At 37.2% G+C, this 12,500-nt stretch overlaps 1 protein-coding gene across 1 annotated transcript in view; it reads left to right on the top strand.

Moving 5' to 3' along the window:
* The first annotated feature begins 5,830 nt into the window (after window positions 1-5,830).
* LOC115213014 (short transient receptor potential channel 3) overlaps window positions 5,831-12,500 on the top strand; it is a 34,810-nt gene continuing 28,140 nt past the window's right edge. The window contains exon 1 of the mRNA XM_029781911.2: window positions 5,831-5,995. The gene's annotated coding sequence lies outside the window, so the exon portion shown is untranslated. The remainder of the gene's footprint in view (window positions 5,996-12,500) is intronic.

The raw sequence follows: 12,500 nt of genomic DNA, 5'->3' as shown, positions 1-12,500 counted from the left end.
CTTTTAATCCTTATTTCAACGTCTTTTAACCTTAAATTTAAATTTAATTTGATTTTTAATCGAAATATCAACTTTATTTATTTACGCTTTTCATGTACATTTTTATCTCATATAACCTTATTTCTTTCTAAATGATATATAAATATGTTCCTTGTCTTGTAATTTTATATTATATCTCTGTATGTATTTATGTATTTATTATGTTGATGTAAATAAAACAAAAATTATTATCAAAATTTTTGTCTCTTATACCAAGTTATATAATATATATATATGTATATATATATATATTTATGTATATACATATATTTATGTATATACATATATGTATGTATGCATGTATATATATATATATATATATATATATATATATATATATATATATATAGTAAGAAAAAGGGGAGGAGAATTTAGATTATCCCCACGTAGTGAGGTGTAATGCAAATATATATAAAATAAAAGGAGGAAAACGCAAACAATTTACATAGTTTTAATATGTTTTAAAATATATTTTATAAGTGAAACAGTATTGTGTTTGTCGACTGGTTTCGCTTTCGCTAATCATGACATTTAAATTATTGTAATTTCGTATTTTCTTGCGAAGATGTTAGTCTATGTGTAATGGGAATTTGTGAATAAAGCAACAAGTAGAAAAATCTAAGGAGGTAATTAATTGGTGGTTGTTATTATTTTGGACAGGGGAAGTAATTGCTCATTTTTTTTTGGGAAGGATAAATATATATACAATAACTCAAAACCTAAAGTATTGAGATGATACAGTGATGGGTATGTGAATATAAATTAAAATATATGCTGTGACCAAAATTGGTTATGCGTTCGTATTTAGGCGTTTTGTGTATTTTTTGATAAATAAATTTTCTTTATTCAAACGTTCTTGTACAGAAATTGCTTCTTTGCACTGGCAGATGGGGAAAACTGTGAAGTTTGGTTGGATATTACCTGCATATCTACCTAAGTGTTCACTCAAAGGAATCTGTCTGTACTGTGGGAAACGGATCTGTTCCTTATGCAGTGCGGTTCTCCGTCTAAGTGCCATACTTGTCTGTCCTATATAGTTATGTCCACAACCTGAACAAGTTATAACATAAATTAGATCCTCCGAAACACAAGTGAAGTTGATTTTAATTGTGAACCTCTCTTCTTGTTTGAATAGATACATATATGAAAACGCTTGAATCAAAGTTCAAGGAGACTAGCAATGCAAACAAACCTCTTTATGAACTAAGTATAATTTCAAAACGCATATTTCGACATCAGTATCCTGATTAGACACTGAGATTCTATGTACATCGTTATATTTTGCATTTGCGGCTCCGTTGGTGGCTAATGAGCCCTGCTCTTGACAAGCATACACGACTGCAAACATTGCAGACCAAGCTTTCCCCATTCACTATACGAGCCGTGCGCTTTCGCACAGCTCGCTTAAATTCTTTATGCTGGATATGTGCTCTCTCAAAAGTGTCGATCCCTCCTTAACCTGCTTCCTTCATCTGTGTCGATGACAGGCATTGTTCTCCCAGTCAGTGTCCTGCATATCACAGGCCTTTAATGAGGACTTGACACAGTCCTTAAATCGCAGCCTTGGTTTCTCCATAGAGCATCTGCTTAGGAATCCTGCTATCCTTCATTCTAATAAGATGTCCAATCCAACGTAACCGGTGCTTGTGCACCATCGCCTCAATACTCAATATATCAGCTGTCCTTAGGACCTGTGTGTCTGGAATTTTTTAGGTCCAGCCAACATTGAGAATGTGTCTGAGACATCTCTGATGAAAACGTTCAAGGACCCTTACCTGACGTTTGTACAGAGTCCATACATACATACATACATACATACATACATACATACATACATACATACATACATGCATGCATACATACACAAGCACCTGTAGTGAATTTACCTTTTTGTTGAGATCTATTAAGAGCTGAACGAGTCTGAGGTTGTTGCCTTGTTTGATAACAAAGATTTGATTTTTTTCTGCCGAGCATAAAAATTCTGTTATTTTAGAACTGTGTTTTAATTTCTTGAAATTATCATCTTTTATGTTTGAAGATAGCTAACAACTACCATTTGTTGATTCTGTTTTTCTTCTCTAAGAGGCAAATTTCAGTTTATTGCAGCTTTTTCTTGCATGTCTTTCAATATATAATCACTTACTACAAAGAAATGTGTGTGCGTGTGTGTATGTGTGTGAGTGTAAGTGTGTGTGTGTGTATATGTAATATACGAGATGAACAAGGAGTTGAACACCTTTGATCACAAGTCTGCCGAATAAAGATTAATAGTGGACAAAACAGCAAGAGGTGAGGGTCGATAACAATCTTGTATGGTGTCGATTGTTGTTACTTCATTCGAGTATTAGGTGGTGGCATATTGTGTTTGGTCTCTGGACAACACTGAATAAAATATTGAACATAATACAGAATATAGGTTTCAACGAATTAATTCACATGACTTATTGATGTTATGTTCATGTACCTATACGAATACACTCAGAAAAAATCCAGACACATGATCACACTTTTTCTCCACACTCCTCTTTCATATATAATTCATAGGCGTAGGAGTGGCTCTGTGGTAAGTAGCTTGCTTACCAACCCCATGGTTCCGGGTTAAGTCCCACTGCGTGGCACCTTGGGCAAGTGTCTTCTACTATAGCCTCGCGCTGACCAAAGCCTGGTAGACGGAAACTGAAAGAAGCCCGTCATATATATATATATATATATATATATATATAATAAATATTAGGGAATAAATCCAAATTTACAGGGAAAAAATCAGATTTAGGATTAATCCAATTTTATAGTAAAATATTATATAATATCATTAGAGACAAAACCACTATTTTGCAAAACAAACAAGGAAAGACTTAATCATACATAAAATTTTAATAAATAAATTTTTTGACTTTTTATTAAAATTTTATGTATTGATTAAGTCTTTCCTTGTTTGTTTTGCAAAATAGTGGTTTTGTCTCTAATAATATTATATATATATATATATATATATAATATATATATATATATATATATATATATATATATATATATATATATATATATATATATATTATATATATATATATATATATGTATATGTGTATATGTATGTGTGTCTGTGTTTGTCCCCCCAACATCGCTTGACAACCGATGCTGGTGTGTTTACGTTCTCGTAACTTAGCGGTTCGGCAAGAGAGCCCGATAGAATAAGTTCTGGGGTAGAATTGCTCGACTACAGGCGGTGCTCCAGCATGGCCGCAGTCAAATGACTGAAACAAGTAAAAGAGTAAAAGAAAAGAAAAATACAGGGTATGATTCCATCATTCGAATTATCAGAGTTTCGTGTCCCTGTCGACGAACAATCCTCAGACGGTGGTGCCTGGTGAAAACACATTTATTAACCCGAGGACTAAAATTTTTATGAAGTATTTCCCCCCTCACAAATAATGAATTCTCTTTGGCTTTCTTGCAGTGACCACCAGTTTCATATTTATTGATTTTTGGGTCTTTATGTATACAGCATAACTCTGTTTTAAATTGTGCAAGAGTGACCTTGATTTAATGAAGCTTGAGAGTTTGCAAATGTATATTTTGTTTGGAAATTGTTATGCGCATATATACACATGATAGGAAAATTGCCGAGATATACGTAAAATAACAGGCACGTATATAGGCGTAGATATGTATGTATGTATGTATGTATGTATGTATGTATGTATGTATGTATGTATGTATGTATGTATATATAATATATATATATATATATTTTTTTTTTCTTTATTGCCCACAAGGGGCTAGACATAGAGGGGACAAACAAGGACAGACAAAGGTATTAAGTCAATTACATCGACCCCAGTGCGTAACTGGTACTTTATTTATCGACCCCGAAAGGATGAAAGGCAAAGTCGACCTCGGCGGAATTTGAACTCACAACGTAACGACAGACGAAATACGGCTATGCATTTCGTCAGATACAACATTGCCATTGTCGGAATCCAACAGCACTCCTCCTCCCCCTCCCCCTCCCCCTCCACCACCACCACCACCACCACCACCCTCCTCCTCCTCCTCCTCCTCCTCCTCCTCCTCCTCCAAGAAGTATGGACTTCACAGAACAAAAAATTGGTACGACCACAAACCTGAAGGCATCGTCGAAAATAGAAATGCAAAGATCCTATGGGATTTTATGATTCAGTGCGACCATGAGATAGAGAACAGTAAGCCAGACATAGTCTTAATTGAGAAAGAAAACAAACTATGCTGGATCATAGATATAGTATGCCCAGCTGACAACAAGGTATGCGATAAGGAAGAAAGAAAAGTTGAGAGATATGACAGGTTAGCTTGGGAAGTTAAGCAGTTGTGGTCGATGAAAAAGGTAGCAGTAGTACCAATAATTATCAGAACCCCGCGAACAGTGAGCAAAGATCTCGAGAAGTACATGGAACAAATAGGGGCTGCAATAAGGGTCGATCACTTGCAGAAAACAGCATTGCTTGGAACCGCTCGAATACTCTGGAAGGTGCTCGGAAAATAAGAGGTGTTACCTTAGTTCACTGGTAGTGAACAGCTGACACTGTAGTACATCTCCAGCGTTACAAGCTGTGCAAAGGCAATAATGATGGCACTCCGTCGGTTACGACGACGCGTGTTCCAGTTGATCTGATCAACGGAAAAGCCTGCTCGTGAAATTAGCGTGCAAGTGGCTGAGCACTCCACAGACACGTGTACCCTTAACATAATTCTCGGCGAGATTCAGCGTGACGCAGAGTGTGGCAAGGCCGGCCCCTTTGAAATACAGATACAACAGAAACAGGAAGAAAGTGTAAGAGAAAGTTGTGGTGAAAGAGAACAGCAGGGTTCACCACCAACCCCTGCCGGAGCCACAATCAATAAACACTCACAACGCCCGGTCTGGGAATCGAAACCGTGATCCTATGACCGCGAGTCCGTTGCCCTAATGACTGGGCCATTGCGCCTCCAAAGGCGATAATAATAATAATAATAATGATAATAATAATAATAATAATAATAATAATAATAATAATAATAATAATAATAATAATAATAATATGGTATAAAAGATGGGCTACAGCAAATATTCTGCTCGATACCACAGATTTGCTTGTCAGTTGTTTGACCTTAACCAGTTGAGCATGTGCATCTCTGATCACGAGCAGAAGTAGTGGGGGAGCATCATAGCCATGTGTTGAGAGGGATTCTTTGGCGTTTGAATAATTTACTTCTGAGAACATGGGTGTTTCATTCAACATCCTTAAACAACCCTTATTCAGGGACCTTTTGAGTGGGATGGGTTACTCAACCTGAAGAAAATTCTAACTGAGCCCCATCTGCAAGGTCATGCGCTGTTTATCTTGATATGAGATCACCATGTCGCGCACATATGGTTGTGATGCATGTGCCTGGTGTACCCTTATCAGACGGGTAGTCATGATGGGTATACTGGGCTTCGTATATTTTACCCCAGTGTCACTTTGATGGCATGCAATGCTCTCTCACTCAATAATAATAATAATAAATATTGGATACAGCACATCACACACACACACACACACACACACACACACACACACACACACGCTGTTTATCCGCGCTAATGTGTTCATGCGTGTGGGTGTGTATGTACAAATATCGACTTAATAATGAAAGGTTGAGAAAATGAAAAAAAGCAATAAAATGAGAAAAGGAACGGAGAGAAAAGAGAGAAAGAGAGAAAGAGAAAGAGAGGGAGACTCTTGTTTTCTTAAGCAGTGAACAGACACCATATGTTACAATTCTCCAAATTGAAGACATGACAAGGTATTTTAGTTCACAGTTACTTTCTTTAAGGACAACAACAGGCTATTAAGGTTGTATGTAACAAGACCGGACCACAAAAGTCTATCAGTCGCTAACAGCAATAATATTAATTACAACATCGACAACGACGCACAAGACAACATCGGCAGATGTAAGTTCAATATCTTGATATCTATAATAGTTTGGAGTGTAATCTTTATATATAAAAGTCAAGTTGTGTGTCTGTCTCCTACGATTTAGATTCCTAACTACTCCCACATTTTGCGGTGCAGTTTAACCAAAACCGGGTATCTTATAGTCGTGATTCATATCGAGCCCCTCTGGGTATTAGCGCGCGTCTACGATGAGTCTACGATTAAAAAAAAAAATTACCATCATTTTTTCCATTTTAATGCATTTTTTTCGCTATTATATAAGGGAAGTAACTCTCTAAAAATGTCTACGATGAGTCAACGATTTGAAAAAAATTACCATCAATTTTTTTCCATTTTTAATACATTTTTTTTGCTATTTTTTGGCTATAACTCTCTAAAAATGCTTATATAGTTATTTCCCTTACAAACCCGAGCAACGCCGGGCGATACTGCCGGTTGTTTAATGAACTTTAATATGAGGCGTGAATGTGTGGTAAGAAGCTTGCTTCCCAAACACATGGTTCCTGGTTTTAGTCCCACTGAGTGGCACCTTGGGCAAGTGGACCTATAACAGTTTCGGGCTGACGAAAGCCTTGTGAGTGAATTTGGTAGATGGAAACTGAAAGAAGCGTGTTGCAGGTGTGTGTATGTTTGCTTACGTGTTTGTATGTGTGTGTGTCTGTGTGTGTGTGTGTGCGCGCGTGTGTATGTGTTTGTGTCTGTGCATATACCCACCCCACCGCTGGACAACCGGTGTTGGTGTGTTTACGTCCCCATAATTTAGCTGTTCGGCAAAAGTGAACGATAGAATAAGAACCAGGCTTTAAAAAAAGGAGGAAAAGGTACTCCGATTACATTATTTACATTATTTACATTCGACGAATATTTGTCCTCATCTTGTTTGTTGCTAACACAACGTTTCGGTTGATATACCCTCCAGCCTTCTTCAGGTGTCTTATGAAAATTTCGAACCTGGGTTCTCATTCCTAAGGTATTTTTCGATATTATTATTATTATTATATTATTATTATTATTATTATTATTATTATTATTATTATTATCATCATTATTATTGTTGTTGTTCAGCGCGGGCTACAAACCCCAAGATTCTGAGTTCGATTCCAAGCAGTGACCTGAACAATAACAACAACAACAACCACAGCAACAACAACATCGAAAAATACCTTAGGAATGAGAACCCAGGTTCGAAATTTCTCCAAGATACCTGAAGAAGGTTGGAGGGTATATCAGCCAAAACGTTGTGTTAACAACAAACAAGATGAGGACAAATATCCGTCGAATGTAAATAATGTACATAATTCCTCATCTCTTAAATATAGAACTGTACATAGATTAGTTTAACTTAAAATCTTCTAGGCCGTGCTCCAGCATGGCCGCAGTATACTGACTGAAACAAGATAAATATATCTAAATTTTCGTCTACATACATACGTACGTACATACATACGTACGTACATACATACGTACGTACATACATACATACATACATACATACATACATACATACATACATACATACATACATATATTCACGCTTATATAACCGATTCATGCATACATACGTACACACTCATGTATACATTCATACTTACATCGATTTTTCTACTCTAGGCACAAGGCCAAATTTTTTGGGAGGGGGCCAGTCGATTAGATCGACCCCTGTACGCAAATGGTACTTAATTTATCGACCCCGAGAGGGTGGAAGGCAAAGTCGACCTCGGCGGAATTTGAACTCAGAACGTAGCGGCAGATGGAATATCTATTTCTATTTCTTTACTACCCACAAGGGGCTAAACACAGAGAGGACAAACAAGCACAGACAAACGGATTAAGTCGATTATGTCGACCCCAGTGCGTAACTGGTACTTATTTAATCGACCCCGAAAGGATGAAAGGCAAAGTCGACTTCGGCGGAATTTGAACTCAGAATGTAGCGGCAGACGAAATACCTGTTTCTTTATTACCCACAAGGGATTAAACATAGAGGGGACAAACAAGGACAGACAAACGGATTAAGTCGATTAAATCGACCCCTGTGCGTAACTGGTACTTAATTTATCGACCCCGAAAGGATGAAAGGCAAAGTCGACTTCGGCGGAATTTGAACTCAGAACGTATCGACGGGCGAAATACGGCTACGCATTTCGCCCGGCGTGCTAACGGTTCTGCCAGCTCGCTGCCTTACCTACATACATTGATACCTATATACATGCATATGAAGTACTCAAATACATACATACATACATACATACATACATACATACATACATACATACATACATACACATACATACATACTTTATTTAAAGCAGCAGAAAATTCAACAAAACCTGTTACTCTGAGTTTCCCGTTGCCGTTCATCGGACAGTTTTTGCTAGAATGAACTGTCCGATGAACGGCAACGGGAAACTCAGAGTAACAGGTTTTGTTGAATTTTCTGCTGCTTTAAATAAAGCATATTACTCTACCTCTGGTATTTGAGTACTCTTTCTTCCACCTTGTTTCACATTTATGTGTTTACTCCGGTACATACATATATATACAGACACGTACGTTGATGGATTCGTACGTGCATATATGCACACATACTTAAGTGGAAACATAAATTATTACATTCTTATACACACATATGCATGCAAACTTAGAACTAGCCATACATTTATACGCTTATTGTGAACCATTTAGGTTGACAACCATAGTCTCTCTTTCCTTGTATCCATTGACACATCGATTCCATTCATTCATTCATTCATTCATATGCACAGGTATATATTTACAAACATACATATGTACATACCTTCATATATGCACAAATATCTGTACACACATTAATACATATCTATATGAACATGGAAGGTACAATGTATGAAAATACACTAAAAAAGTCTTATGATGTTATCAGCCTCATGTATGCAAATTTGGTCAAAGGATGCGCTTTGACAATTGGTGGTTAAAAGATGTTGCTAAATGGATATGATACAACATTCAAAGGTAGTTTGGATCGATGTTAAGTCTCTGCCGTCTTGTTTTCATTTTAGGCAGAAGTGGTCTACGTCACTGTTGATGTGGAAATTATGTGTGCTTGTTAGTATTTTCCGGGTTTTCACATCAATGGCTCAGATCTCATCAAGCGTCCAATCAAGTAGCCCAAATGTTGGTATGAGTACTGGCATTGCAAACACATTGTGGGTCACTGTATTATTGAATCCAAATTTTCTTTATTCGGCTGTAATATTCTTTAGTGACACGTGTTTTGTTACAGGTGTCACTGTCAAATATGTTTTCATCCACCCTAGATACCTGTAAAATTCCTCATCAGATAGAGGGGAAACGGTTGAGTCATTGATGGAGATGTTCCTAGTCTGATTTACAGCTTTTCCCTCTTTTCGTAACCATATAGCAACATTTATCCTGACCAAATATAAGTATGTACATATGTATGTATTTATGTATGTATGTATGTATGTATGTATGTATATGTATGTATGTATGTATGTATGTATGTATGTATGTATGTAAGTATGTATGTATTTATGTACGTACGTACGTACGTATGTATGTATGTATGTATGTATGTATGTATGTTTGTATGTATGTATGTATGTATGTATGTATGTATTTATGTACGTACGTATGTATGTATGTATGTATGTTTGTATGTATGCATCTATGTATTTATGTGTGTGTGTGTATGTGCGTGTACTTACATGGATGGAAGCGTGTGCACGTGTGTGTGTGTGAATGTATAAATCTATGCGTGGGAATCCTTACAACAAACGCATGTCTTAATATATCCTGCAGTCAGAATGTCTGACCGACTGTACCTAGCAGTGGTTTGAAACGAATAGCGAATACTAAAACAGATGAACGGCTTTTAACGACAACTGTTGTCATAGGCTAATTACATATGACGTTAGGTGCCATTCATACTCTCTCGTTCATCAGGGGAGTTCTACTTAAAGTTCATGAGAAAAAAATTTGGACATACGACGGATATCTGTTTAATTAATCGGCTGTACAAACACAACAGATTACGGAAATATATTCACTGCATCCCATTTTCGAAATTTATTTCGGGAAAATAATCGAAAAGCAAAAAAGGAAATAGAAAATGACGAGCGATTTTGTTTTGTTAAACCCAAGACCAATAGTGAAATTGGGCAAGCCTATGATCAAAATGCATTCCAGTTTTGACCATCACGTCTTGAATAAGAGGTGATGAAGGAGTGAAGCCAATTGATGCATGCAGGCTAAAAGTATAACTAAAACTTGCATTTAATAATGGTTTAATAATTGCACAAGGCCAGGGATTAAATCGATTACGTCGACCCCAGGGATCAACTGGTACTTATTCTTATTTCTTTATTGCCCACAAGGGGCTAAACATAGAGGGGACAAACAAGGACAGGCAAAAGTATTAAGTCGATTACATCGACCCTAGTGCGTAACTGGTACTTATTCTATCGACCCTGAATGGATGAAAGGCAAAGTCGATCTCGGCGGAATTTGAACTCAGAACGCTAGGCCAGATGAAATGCCACTAAACATTTTGTCCGGCGTGCAAACGATTCTGCGAGCACGCCGTCTTAAAACCTGTATTTAATAATCGTTTCTACTCTCGGCACAAGGCCCGAAATATTTTTAAGGGAAGGGGGCTAGTCGATTACATCGACCCCAGTACGCAACCGGTACTTAATATATCGACTCCGAAAAGATGAAAGGCAAAGTCGACCTCGGCGGAATTTGAACTCAGAAAGTAAAGCCGGATGAAATGCCGCTAAGCATTTCGCCCTGCATGCTAACGATTCTGCCAGCTCGCCGCTTTAAATCTCTATTTAATAATAACCGATGTGGCTTTTGGTTGGTCTTGTTAGTTGACTTCTTCATTCACGCTTTATGTTGTAAAGAAGAAGGCAGAGCAAAAGAAAATAGAGAACCCGAGAGATTCGTTAACCTAAGAGGAACAGGATTAGTGCTCATACAGGATTTGGTAGCATGTAATGCGTACAGTGTGAGAGAAAGATATTTCGTACCTTGTGCCTAAAGTAGAAAAGAATATTTGTGTCAAGTGCTAGGTGATCATATAAAAATCGAAAGTTCTCTCTCTCTATACATCTTTTCATCATACATCCGCATATCCCGATTAACGGATCACTTTATTGTGCTTGTTGAAGCAAGGTCTTTTATTTTATGTTATATCCTTGTTCTCATATGTGCTAGGAAAAAATGCAAGTAATTACCTGAAGTTTTTTTTCTGTTGCAATTACTGTAGTATCATCTGCAGAGCGTGAGTTCAATTACCGATACAGTCGTTGATGTTTTTGGTGTATAACCTGCTAGTTACTCTTACTCTTTTACTCTTTTACTTGTTTCAGTCATTTGACTGTGGCCATGCTGGAGCACCGCCTTTAGTCGAGCAAATCGACCCCAGGATTCTTTGTAAGCCTCGTACTTATTCTATCGGTCTTTTTTTCCGAACCGCTAAGTTACGGAGATGTAAACACACCAGCATCCACTCACAAGGCTTTGGTCGGCCCGAGGCTATAATAGAAGACACTTGCCCAAGGTGCCACGCAGTGGGACTGAACCCGGAACTATGTGGTTGGTAAGCAAGCTACTTACCACACAGCCACTCCAAGTTTGCTATCAGTATGGTTGATATTTTGGACGTATGGTGTAAGTTTGTTCATAACGACGTCGATTACAGTTGACGAGAAATGGAAAAGAGAATTAAGGCAGCTACATATTCCTACCTTACTTCAAACTATTCTGTGGCAGAAGTTTGGAAGCTCACGGAAATCTGTCACATTGCGTTAGATTTTTGTGGTAGCCAGTTTTGGATAGCACTTTCTTCATTGCTTCACAGCACAATTTGCGGATTCAAATGTCTTGGTATGGTCAAAGAAAACCATGCACATAGGTGTATATAATGTTTACACTCCGAAACAAAATACAAACTGGTTTACTTCAATAGTTTCGTTACACCCAGAAAGAGAAAAGACAAGACAGCGTATCACAAATAAAACTGAAAACTAAGCAAATTCTGCACTACATTACTTCATTTCTGATGTTCCACACACACACACATATATACATACATACGTACATACATGTGTGTATGCGTGTGTGTGTGTGTGTGTGTGTATGAACGGATGTATGTATATATATGTGTGCATATGTGCGTTATGAGCTCAATAAGAAAAATTGGAACGACTCCGCCTCCCCAAGCATAACAGAGTTAAGAATAGAAACAAGATATAGAACAATGTGAAAATGTGAACGTCAAAGGCGGATTAAAAGTGTTGGGTGACTAAGCTCAATAGAATAATCAATAAAAACTGTGAACAAGAACAGATGGTTCAAAAATATATATCAACTCATTTCTGAATGAAAACAAGGAACGATTCATAATGGCAGCTCGGAAGATACAGTTCTATATTTAAGAGATGAGGAATTACGTACGTTATTTACATTTGACGGATATTTGTCCTCATCTTGTTT

The sequence above is a fragment of the Octopus sinensis genome, linkage group LG6 (assembly GCF_006345805.1).
Source record: "Octopus sinensis linkage group LG6, ASM634580v1, whole genome shotgun sequence".
NCBI classification, from domain to species: Eukaryota; Metazoa; Mollusca; class Cephalopoda; order Octopoda; family Octopodidae; genus Octopus; species Octopus sinensis.
Note: the sequence above shows the minus strand (reverse complement) of the source record. Positions and strands in the feature narration are given on the sequence as shown.